Raw genomic sequence first — 12,805 nt, forward strand, 5'->3', positions numbered from 1 at the left:
CAGCCAAAAACCTGTACTCTTCCTCCGGAGGAAGTTCTTGAGTGGATTCGATTTTAACGGATATCGCGGTCGCGTAACTCTTCCAATCAATGTTCCGTGTGAGGTCATATGAGACATTGATTGTTTCCGATGGTCTTGAACCGTTAGCAATTGAAATCACGATAGGCAAATGATCGCTACCGTGGGGATCAGGGATCACCTTCCACATGCAATCTAACTGTAGCGATGTCGAGCAAAGCGATAAATCCAACGCGCTTGCGCGTGCTGGTGGTGTAGGAATCCGTGTCATTTCTCTCGTGTTTAAGATGGTCATGTTGAAATTGTCGCAAAGATCTTGGATTAATGTTGATCTATTATCATCATGAAGACAGCCCCATACCGTACCGTGCGAGTTAAAGTCTCCCAGAACTAGCCGCGGTGCCGGTAAGGATTCCGTGATATTACAAAGCGTTCGGTGCCCTACCGAGGCTCTAGGAGGAATGTAGATGGAAGCAATGCAAAGGTCTTTACCTTTGATTAAAACTTGACAAGCGACAATTTCAATGCCTGGTGTTGAAGGGAGGTTAATTGGGTTGAAAGAATAGCACTTTTTGATCCCCAAAAGTACTCCTCCATAGGGGTTTTCTCGATCCAGACGAATTATATTAAAGTCGTGGAAGTTGAGATTTATATCGGAAGTTAACCAAGTTTCACATAATGCGAAAGCATCACATTTTAAACTATTTAGTAAAAATTTAAAGGAATCGATTTTCGGGAGGATACTTCTGCTGTTCCACTGTAGAACAGTGATCGAATCGGTGACCTCGTTCGATGACTTAGCCATCGAAGGATACGATCGCTGCAAGGAGGGGCCATTTAGTAGTCAACTGCTTCAAAAATGTTTGCACTATAGGGAGAAAACGTATCAGAAGGCTTTTAAGAGGATCAGTAACATTGAAAGCTGTGAAAATTAAGTCCACTATGTCAGAAAATTTCATTAGTCCGCTACTGGACTGAGTATCTGTTTGAAAAAAGGGGACACTTGGGGTTTTTGGTGTCCCTGGAAGTGGTGGGTACTCCTTGTTAGAATTAATATTTCCAAGTCCTGGAGCAAATTGCTTCGGCTTTTGTGCATCACTTCCGTTGGATTTATTGATTGCGGTTGGCGCACTCTGAGTGGACGACACCTTGGCACCCTTACGAGGCAATGTAGGGGAGGCTAGATTTCTCCTCTTCCTGGATTCCCCTGGGTTAACCAATGATGTTCCCTCTTGTGGGTCGTCAGATTCTTGGTCAACGCCAGCCAAAAGAGCAAAGGAATTTTCGGAAGGGACAGATGGCGAAGCATTCTTTAGCATTTCTGCATAAGAGTGCCTCGAGCGATCCTTAAGGGAGCGCTTAATTTTATCCCCGCGCTGCTTGTACGCCGGGCATGACTTAAGAGCATGCGGAGGGCCCCCGCAGTAAATACACTTCTCAGTTTCTCCACCGCAAGCGTCATCCTCATGCTCTCCCTCGCATTTGCCGCACCGTTTTTTATTGCCACAATAAGTGGCTGTGTGGCCCAGTTGCTTGCAATTGCTGCAGTTCATTACCCGCGGTACAAACAGGCGAACGGGAAATCGAACCCTATCCAGGAGGACATAGTTGGGAAGAGCAGACCCGGAGAAAGTCACCCGAATCGAGTCTGACGGAGAATAAGTTGTCTTATCATTTTCTGTTTTTGCGGAATACAATTGCTTGCATTCCAGAATCTTCACCTTTTGAAGTGAAGGGTCCCTAAAGCAGCCAACCCCGTACACTGAAGCTTTTTTTTATGCGGGGGATACGTACCGCATAAAAAAAATCCGCATAAAAAAAAACCGCATAACTTTGAAAATCCTCATAAAAAAAAACCGCATAACTTTGAAAATCCGCATAAAAAAAAACCGCGTAACTTTGAAAATCCGCATAAAATAAAACCGCATAACTTTGAAAATCCGCATAAAAAAAACACATAAGGTATGAAATATTTTTCAATATTAAGAGCCATAGTACTCAAGGAAAAGCAAGGATTTGAAGTAAGAAAGTTTAGAAAAAAGCGTGGAGTAGGGTCATATGAGCAAGCTTAGAGTTTTCCGGCTACTTAGCTCTTTTTCTTCTGCAACGCAGGAGTCAGGATCTTTTGGCATTAAATGCGAATCACCTGAGTCAGCGGCATGTCCAGACAAGCGTAAAGTCACTTAATGACTTATGCTGTCGGAACCGTGACTTCTTGGAATCGCAAGACTGTCCTCGGCACCTAACCGACCAGCATTGAGATAACGATTTCGAGAGAAATTTCAACGTCGGGAAATTTCTCCGTCGGAGTAGACTAGGCCCCCGCCGGGGACTAATTCGAATAGATCGGGAAGTAGCGCCGGCAGATGCTCGTCGTGGCGCCTGACAACTGGAAGTCACTCCACCCCGAATCGCAGTTCGTATCGGTTTCGGAAGATCTTCCACTGCCGGGGAACTTTTCGTCGGAGTAGGAAAGATCCACCGTCGGGGACTATTCCGAGTAGTCCGCAGCGAATCGCCGGCTCGAATCATCGGGGCGCCAGTGAACCGGACGCAATCCTCCACCGGGAATCGCTGGACTAACCTCGGCATTCTGCCGGACTGCATCTAAGGAAGAATAACGTGTCCGTCAACGGTTGCAGGAGACATTCTTTCGTCGGGGAACTCTCCGCCGAGGTAGGCTAGCTCCACCGTCAGGAGCTACGCCGAGTAGCACCGAACGCGACAGACCCTGGTCGTTGGGGCACCAGTGAACCGGAAACCACCCTCCAACCGGAATCGCCAGATCGACCACGGCATCCAACTGGTCAACGTAGAGAGGAAGGCATGTAGAATATCATGCCGTGCAGGACTGATATGGCGGTTACGAGACAAGCGAAATCTAGCACGACCAGCTAGACCTGGAATCAAGTGAAGTGCATTAACACGCCTCCCCCCAAAGTAGTCATTTCAAATGGAATCCGGGGGATCAGGCAAATGTCGGACTTCTTGGTGGAGTTTAGAGGAATAGAGAGTTATCTTCTCTGTTCAGAGTCCCTCACTGTGGCACATGATGGACGAAATCGGTAGTATGGTCTAACTACTGAACGTGTGCCGGGCCGGCGTAAAAGCTTTATCACCAAGTAAAAAAAAGATACACGCTCAGAGACTTTTTTTCCGATCTCGCCGAACTGAGTCGAATGGTATAAGAGATTCGGCTCTGCGGGCCTCGGTTAAAAAGTGTAAATTCCGACCGATTGCATAAGTTTTATTATGAGAAAGGTAAAAAGGTATTCAGTCATTTTCTGTTTTTATTTTCACTGCATCAAGAATACTTCTCATATCCTTAACCCAAAGACTAGTAATTTATAACCTAAAATAAAAATATAAACATTTTGTGTCTTTTGTTTAAGCATGTGCATTCACGAGGATCTATCTTTCGATAAAAGTCGCTTCAGGTGATGCCCTAGAAATTAAAAGGAAGCTGCATAAAAAGAATCGCATAACTTTGAAAATTCGCATAAAAAACCGCATAACTTTGAAAATCCGCATTAAAAAAACCGCATAACTTTGAAAATCCGCATAAAAAAAACCGCATAACTTTGAAAATCCGCATAAAAAAAAACCGCATGACTTTGAAAATCCGCATAAAAAAAAACCGCATAACTTTGAAAATCCGCATAAAAAAAGTCGCATAAAAAAAATCCGCATAAAAAAAAACCGCATAAAAAAAGACTTCAGTGTACTTCAACAGGTCTTCGCACTTTAGACCCGGTTCGGCGACTATTCCATCGATCTCCACTGCCCTACAAGGCACATACACTCTGAATTGTTTCGTAAAACGCTCGCTGCGAGCAATCTGGTTTGCCTGATCGAGGTCATTTACTATAACGCGTATCTTATTAGCTCGAACACGTGTTATCTGAGCTACGGACGGGTAGTTAGCAGTCAGCTCCCGTGATATTTCTAGAATATTGGGCGATTTCGTGTTGGGCCGGAAATACACCACCCAGGGTCCATTTGAACTGGCTGGGTATGTTTTAATACGGGGAGGACTGGGGGAATCAGGGGAGGGAGTAATTTCGGGTTTATCCGGTAAATCCATGGGAATATCATTCCCATCCAATATTACTTCGCCCTCAGCCATTTAGGCACGAGGATAACACGTGGTGTAAACGAGAGATGAAACTTATATTCAGGGGAAAGGGAAAAGTAGAGACCGATCGGGGAAAGGGAAATGAAAGAAAGAAAAATAATACTTAGCTTATATAGCGGCGTGTCCGGATATTCTGGTATTCACTTCACCAGCCTGGGCACCGGCGAACAAAGACTGCCTCAAACAATGGTTGACCTTCACTGACAATATATATTCTTGTTCACTTTATGCACAGCACCAGAAAACGAACTGCTTCGATCGAGAGCTCGGAGAGTTATGAGTGGTGCAATTGTACCTTTCTCATTTCTCCATACTATGATTAAATGGCTGATTATGTTCATTCAAGACTTGAAACAAAAAATGTAGCTTAATCAGCACTAGTTCAATGTTATCTGCTTGCTAACTTATTTTGAAATGCGAAGATGGGATTATAAGGGGGTTGATAAACCCACAACCACCAGCCGCCAGTTTATTTTGGTACAGGGCCGTCGAGAGCCGCGCCGGGCCCCGGGGTTTGAAGTAATAACGGGCCCTACCATATATGACTTCTTATTTCAATATCGATTAGAGAAATTATACGGATGAAACCGTTTCAATTAAACAATTTTTTATGAAAATTGTTTATTTGCCACGATTCAAGGCGTTAGCTTAACAGAGTCGTCAGTATTTCAAACATGTAATAGATGGAAAAAATAAAAATTAATAAAGGAATATTTGTGGCTGGCCATCAGAATGACTTGCGTCTGACTTTCCATTGCAATTGGAAACCATCGTTCATGCTCCCTTGACGCACGTTAATGCTATCATCGTTAATGCTGCCCAGAATCAGAGTTTACAAAAATTGACATCCCTGCGTGAGCTTGAAAGAGAAACAAAATTCAATTCATGACCGCCGTGATGAATCGAATGTTTGGTTTGTTTACCTCGTCTTTCGCTTTTCCGGTAAAACGCATTCATGTTCGCATATGTTCGGCTTCAGGAGCAAACTGAATCTTGTTTCTATGCTAGCTCTGAGAGACATTATCATGCAAAAGTGCACCAGATATAGATTACGCAGTTCAGTTATGCTCGAAAATGTTATAGAACTTCTGCCTTCAAACTGTCCTCATAATAACAAATGAATGCTTTGGTTGGTGAGTGAATTTATATTTCCTCTGCACTCAACCATTCGATTTTGCATAAAATTTCAGTCATTTTGAAAGTGAATGAATGAGGGAAGCGTTGAAACTGAATATTGGTTTCAGCCAATTAATCAGAAATAGGCAAATTGAATGTGAATTTTTGCACCACTGATGCTGCCTTGATTCTTGTTGTTGGCACATGCTGTTGATTTTGCGGTACTAGATGCAGCTATTGCAGTTGTCACTATGAACTGAACGAATTTTCATTATCGGTTTCTGAACATGGTAAAATCGGTTTTGGAATCAGTAGTTACATTTGCGCTGACATTCAGAGAGAAAACGTTCCGAATGCGATGACTGGGATCCAACAGCGAAGTCTGCTCTTAAAAAGACAGCGACAGAGAGTTGTGAGAGAAAGAGTTTCAACTTTTGGTGGAAACTAATGGGAAGAATAAGTTTCTAGTAAAATTCCCATATTTTTCTGCATTAAATGTGTACACTGGAAGCTCCACAAACTAAGCCAAGCGTTCGTAAATTGAATTAGTTCGTTAAAAAAGTGTTCGTTTTTAGGGATTTAGATCGTAAAAAAAGTTCGCTTCACATTCTTATAAAAATTCGTTGGTTGAGCAACATTATCGATATCCCCAACAATATGGGTATTTCCGGAACGGGCTTGACAAGTACATGGTGAAAATGGATATTTGGTACCTTTTTGAAATCGAAAATGGAGACTTCCGATTGAACAATAATCTCGATAACCCCAACAATTTTGGAATTTTTGAAACGGACTTGACGAGTAGATGATAGAAATGGTAGCTTGGAGCAATTCCTGTATAAACTATGAGGGTATTTTTAAACGGGGCTTACGAGTAGATGAGCGATGCCTTTTTGAAGACCAATATAGTATCTTCTAGTTGAGAAAAGTTTTCTATAAACATATCATCCGCATCACATATCACTATACCTATATCTATTCTATGATTATCTTATTTCGAAAATGTCAATATTTTAGGTTATAAAGATATTATAACTGGAATTGGGTTAAATAATTCGGAGAACTCGTTGAACCTTCGAACCATTGCGTAGACAGGACTGTTGGCAGCATAGTCAGTTGGTCCCATTTCAGAAACAAGCATAACTCTTTGGCGAAGAGTACGAGATGGCGCTTAGAAATGCATTTGTGCTAGTAGGTCAGGTACATCGTATTCATCCTACAGTATTTTGGCCACCAAGTCTGCATGCGATGTCATTCTCTTTTCAGTAAGGGCATGCAATAGACATGCATGCAATGGTTCAATTTTTGACTCTTAGCTCCACTAGGCTTTACTGATTCCTTATATGGCCCTTAGTATTTGTGCAAATTTTGGTACCGATCGGTTGTGTCTATGGACCCTCCAAAAATTCCAAAGTTTATATGGAAATAAGTATGGAAAATCGGTTAAAATTAAAAATAAATTCTTAAAAAATCACCTCATCAATAAATTTATGAGAAAACTATATATTTTTAAAGGTATTCTTCTATTGAACACATTCGTGGAACATTGTAAGTTTGTGAAAATTTGCTGAGAAAAGTTATTAATTAAAGAAGCAGTATGGCTTCAAAACAAGTGGATTTTATTATTTATCATAGCAACCCTGCTTGAATAGCTTCATCGTTATACAAGTGTAAACTAGGCTTACCACCCACCGGTCCCGTATTGCAGATGCAGTTATTCAAACAGGGTTGCTATGATTAATAATAAATTCTACTTGTTTTGAAGCCATGCTGCTTCTTTAGTTAATAACTTTTCTCAGCGAATTTTCGCAAACTTACAATGTTCCACGAATGTGTTCAGTAGAAGAATAGCTTTAGAAATATATAGTGTTCTCATGAATTGATAGATGAGGTGATTTTTTAAGAATTTATTTTTAATTTTAACCGATTTTCCATACTAATTTCCATATAAACTTTTAAATGTTTGGAGGGTCCGTAGACACAACCGATCGGTACCAAAATTTTCACAATTACTAAGGGCCATAAAAGGAATCAGTAAAGCCTGGTGGAGCTAAGAGTCAAAAATTGAACCTGTCTACCCTCCATATGACATGGGTGGCTTCCAGATGACAGAAGTATCCTATGAGTGACCATCACCTCGGTTTCGAAAGGTTTGTGCGAGATCGCCTATGAGTGGAATTAAAAGCTTATTTTGGACTTCTGTAATCGGAATTCCTCTCATCAGAAAATAGTACTAACTTGTGTTAGACAATAAATCCACACTATTATATGAACGCCTAGAACAATTTTGCTTTGCTGATGAGGAAACCAAACAAACTCTTGTTTTTTTGCTCTGCAAATCAAACGCCTGGCACTATGTGAAATTTTTCCCCAAAAGCCTGTTTTATTCAACCTAGTTCATTGTCGATTTTCAGAGTAAGTGCATAACCTTTCCACAGAAAACAATCAAAATGGTTTATATGGGAAATTCACGTATGATCGGATTCTTTTACTTATAACTCAGGAACCAGTACTTCGATTGAAATGAAATATAGCAACAATCCATGGGGCTAACAATGCTAGAGCTTTCATTTGAGACAAAACTTGTGAAAATCGAATCAAACATTTGGAAGAAGCGAATGTGAATACAATTCAGGAACCTAACCAATTTTCCTTAGCTTCCGGATCAGCCTAAGGTGTTCAAAGTTGTCAATGTGGGTAATTCCAAGCAATTAATAACACATTTTATGAAGTTTTGCATCCTTTAGATAACATGCTGATTCCGATTTATAGTAGAATTTTATGCGTGACCGCACTCTTCAACTCGTAACTCCGGAACCGGAAGTCCAAATTCAACAGCAATATATGTGAATTTATTTTTCATTTGAAACTAAGTTTGATAACATCAGTTCGGCCATCTCCAAGACACTGGTGTGCAATTGTTGATCACATACATACCATCTCTGTGCCACCAGTTTGGCCCCGATTGAGTGTAAAACGCTACCGGGAAGACCGCAGGCCAGATAACGTGACACATACTGCCAACGGAACAAAGCCCTATCGATCTGAGCGACTTGTCAGCGCCGTCTATCGTGCAAGCTGCTTCACAGGCCCGTAGTCAAGATTTTGTTTCGGAAGGGGCTTAAAACTTGTTGCATAAATGTGGTAGTTCTTGTGATTTGAGATAGTCACTAGAAACTGAAAGTAATTTTGAACATTTTTAGTGAAACAGTTCCAAAACTAAGGTAATAGACAATAGGTCATCTGATACAAGAAAGGTACATTGCCTTAAATTGAAATTGTTTCCAAAAATTTCACCGGCTGTTCGGCCATCTATGGAAGTTCTTCAATGTCAGCTTCTTTCTCCGAACAGCCTAGATAAGCCGTGTAGTGTCGGTAGTGGTTGTTTCAATCGGCTAAGAATTACACTACGGACTACCTGTTCCAGGGGTAAAAATCCACCAAACAGGGAACCCCGATTCCATAGTGTCATGCGACCCGTGCTGTGGGTAAAATTGTTGAGGGGGTTTAAAATATTCTCAATGGCGAACGGAGCCCGGGAAGGGTTGGGCGAACTCCCCAGTATGCTGCATTACGCAGCGGAACGTTCACTCTACGCACCGAAGTTTTTTTTCGTCGATGATCCGCTTAATTTTTGTTGGCTGGGGATTTGCTGAGACTCTCGGCTGATGGTAGTTCGGTGAAGTTTTGATTATCAAAAATTCGATGTGTACAGATGAACCTGCCCTGAGGCCGTGTGGTATCCGGCCAAGAATTGAACCACTGGGGTCCTGCTCCCATGTCGTAGGAAACGACTGAAAGTAGGAGACCCTAAGTCAAGGTGTAGTTCCGTGCCGAGGACTTGATGACTGGAGGGTCTAAAATATGCCAGTCGCGCACGGAGCATTTTGGGTTTTTGCCTTACTGTGTTATGGAATCTCTGACACGGTGGACCATTATTTTCTTCGCAAATCATGGGAATCAAATGATCGTGTCCCATTTAAACCTGATATAGCTCGCTATATGCGTTAACATCCCAACTCGCTTGGTGTCCTCTAGTTTTGGCACAATTTATGTTGGAAATTAAATGTACAGTTTCCTAATCAACAATGGTTAGAATAGCACAAATCAATCTCCAACATAAACGTACAGTAACTATTGCTTACAACAAGACAGGCATGACTAACCCACGTGAAATGCCTCGTGCTTGCATTCTTGCAAATAAGGCTATTGACGCGTGTCTCATATCGGAGCTCACAACTCGCGATATCTGTGTTGTCACAGTTACACTGACTGTCGGAAATGTAGACAATATATATATATATATATATATATATATATATATATATATATATATATATATATATATATATATATATATATATATATATATATATATATATATATATATATATATATATATATATATATATATATATATATATATATATATATATATATATATATATATATATATATATATATATATATATATATATATATATATATATATATATATATATATATATATATATATATATATATATATATATATATATATATATATATATATATATATTGTTCAGCATATCTACCGCATTACGAGTCTTTTCCTTCTGATGATTTGATATGATTCAGCGTTCTATCATATTGCAGCAGAAATGGGCTTCCGCTCATTATCGGCAGTGATGCGAATGCTCATCACATTATTTGGGGCAGCTCAGACATCAATCTAAGAGGCTCTGAACTGATGGAGTACATAAGTAGTACAAATCTCCATATTCTGAATGTGGGAAACCGACCAACTTTTGCGAGGTCTGAGAGGGAGGAAGTGGTAGACATAACACTTTGCTATGATAGAATTTTGCATGAGCTGAGAAATTGGCAGGTTCCAAATGAAACTAAACCGTCTCTATCCGATCATAAATATATATTTTTCGATCATTTTGATGTCATCCTCAATGTGGTAACATATCGTAATCCTAAATCTACAACCTTTTTGGAAAACTTGGCGACTAAATTTCATGGATATTTTCCAACAATTAGTCAACTAAACGACTTAGATGACGTCGTGGATACGACAAACTCATTCATATTAGCATCCTACGAAGAAGCTTGTCCACTTCGTACTGTTAAATCGACTAGGGGAACCCCTTGGTGGAGGGCTAAGCTTGAAAGAATGAAGAAAGTTATGAGAAGAGCTTGGAACCGGCGGCAGCGTGATGACTCCAGGGCTTTCAGGTCAGCTTATAGTGCATATAAGAAATGTCTTAGATTTGCAGAACGGGCTGGCTGGCAAAACCTATGCACTAATGTCTATAGTCTGAACGAGGCTAACAGGATAAATAAATTTCTCTCCAAATCGAATGATTGTCAGATGAACTCCTTAAAAACCAGAGATGGTGACGGACGAAAAAGATGTTCTTAATTGTCTCTTCGACACACACACACTTTCCAGGTTGTATCGATCCGGAGCTGAAGAATGTTCACAGATCTCATTCTGGTGATTCGGACTCGTGGGCGTTAGCACGCACATTGGTTTCCACTGAATTGGTCAAGTGGACAGTTGACAGCTTTGCTCCATACAAATCACCCGGAAAAGATGGAATACTTCCCGTGCTACTGCAAAAGGGATTTGATATTCTTAAACATGTCTTGAAAAAGATTATGCTTTCCAGTCTTGCTACCGAAAGCATGGCGAGAAATAACTGTTCGATTTATTCCCAAAGGGGGGCGCTCAAGCTATGAAGAAGCCAAGAGTTTTAGGCCTATCAGCTTAAGTTTTTTTCCTTTGAAAGCTTCTGAAAGCACATCAGGAACGTTAGTTTAGTTGAGTATCCACTGAACAAAATGCAACATGCATATCAGTGTGGGGAATCCACGATCACTCTGCTTCACGATGTTGTTTACAAAATTGAGAAAGCCTTCTCGCCCAAGCAATCTAGCTTGGGTGTATTCCTAGATATTGAGGGTGCTTTTGACAATGAGTCCTTCCAGTCTATTCAGGAAGCGAAGCGCGGTCATGGGATACCTGCATGTATCTCGGGTTGGATAAACGCAATGCTTAGTAACCGCATACTTTGCTCGTCACTGCGACAGGCTGAGATACGGCAGTTGAGTATTTGCGGTTGTCCTCAGGGTAACGTTCTGTCACCTTTGTTATGGAACTTGGTAGCCGACGGCTTGTTGAAGAAACTCAATGAGCTTGGATTTCCCACCTGCGGGTTTGCTGACGATTACCAAATACTAATTACTGGATTTTGCATCGGAACAATCTTTGACTTAATGTAATAGGCATTAAGAGCTGTCGAGCAGTGGTGTCGACAAGTTAAATTAAGCGAATAACAACCGGGGTTCGTCCCTTGCAGTTCTTTGATTCTCAGCTACTGTGTGCAGATCAAGTCAAATACGTTGGAGTTATATTGGATTCCAAACTGAATTGGTCTGCTCACATTGAGTTCAGAGTCAAGAAAGTGTACATGGTCTTCGGGCAGTGCAGACGAACTTTTGGAAACACCTTGGGTCTCAAACCTAAATTCATCTATTGGACTTACACGACAATTGTACGTCCAATACTGTCATACGGATGCCTTGTGTGGTGGCAGAGGGGAGAGGTGATGACAGTCCAGTCAAAGCTAAACCATCTGCAAAGAATGGCGCTCATGGCGTTGACTGGTGCTTTCACCACGACTCCGACTGCTGCTCTTGAGGCACTTCTAAATATCAAACCATTAAACATACACCACAAACAAGAAGCACTATCATTTGCATACAGACTGCAGGTTACTGGGCTTTGGAACAGTAATCATATTGCTACCAGTCATACGCGATTGTGCTCACAAATGGTTACATGGGGTGAAGATATTCTTGCTCCCAGCGATATTACACTCCCATGTAGTTTTCCTTACAGGACATTCCATCTGAAGATTCCCTCTCGAGAGGAGTGGTTGTCTGGCTATATGGAAAGACAACAACAAACGCAAGTGGTCTGTTACACTGACGCTTCTTTGATAGAAGGACGTGCTGGTGCTAGTGTCTACTGGCGTGAAATGAGATTGGAACAATCTCACTCACTAGGTAGATACTGTACTGTATTCCAAGCAGAAATCTTTGCGATTATGTGCGGGGTACAATCGGCCCTTCAACTGAGTTTGTCCGGCAGTGTTACAAACTTCTGCTCCGATAGTCAGGCTACAATCAAGATCCTTAGCTCAGACAAATCACGGTCCAAGCTAGTGATCGCGTGCCGAAGCATTGTCAACACTATCTAGAACTGAGCATTGTCAACACTATCTATTCCGGTATTACTGGAAATGAATGGGCTGACGAATTGGCCAAAGCAGGTTCAGCGATTGACTTCGTTGGTCCTTTGCCCGACCTGGTAATGTCGACGAGTTTGATAAGGAAAAAAAATACGGTCCTTGGCTTCGTTCGAGCACCGCAATTGTTGGAGAAATCTACAAACGTGTCGCCAAACAAAGGCGTTTCTAGAACAACCGCGCCCAGTGATTTCGAAAAATCTCCTACATTTTTATAAGCTCCACTTCTGCATGCTGA

This window comes from Topomyia yanbarensis, chromosome 3 (genome assembly GCF_030247195.1).
Source record: "Topomyia yanbarensis strain Yona2022 chromosome 3, ASM3024719v1, whole genome shotgun sequence".
Lineage (NCBI taxonomy): Eukaryota > Metazoa > Arthropoda > Insecta > Diptera > Culicidae > Topomyia > Topomyia yanbarensis.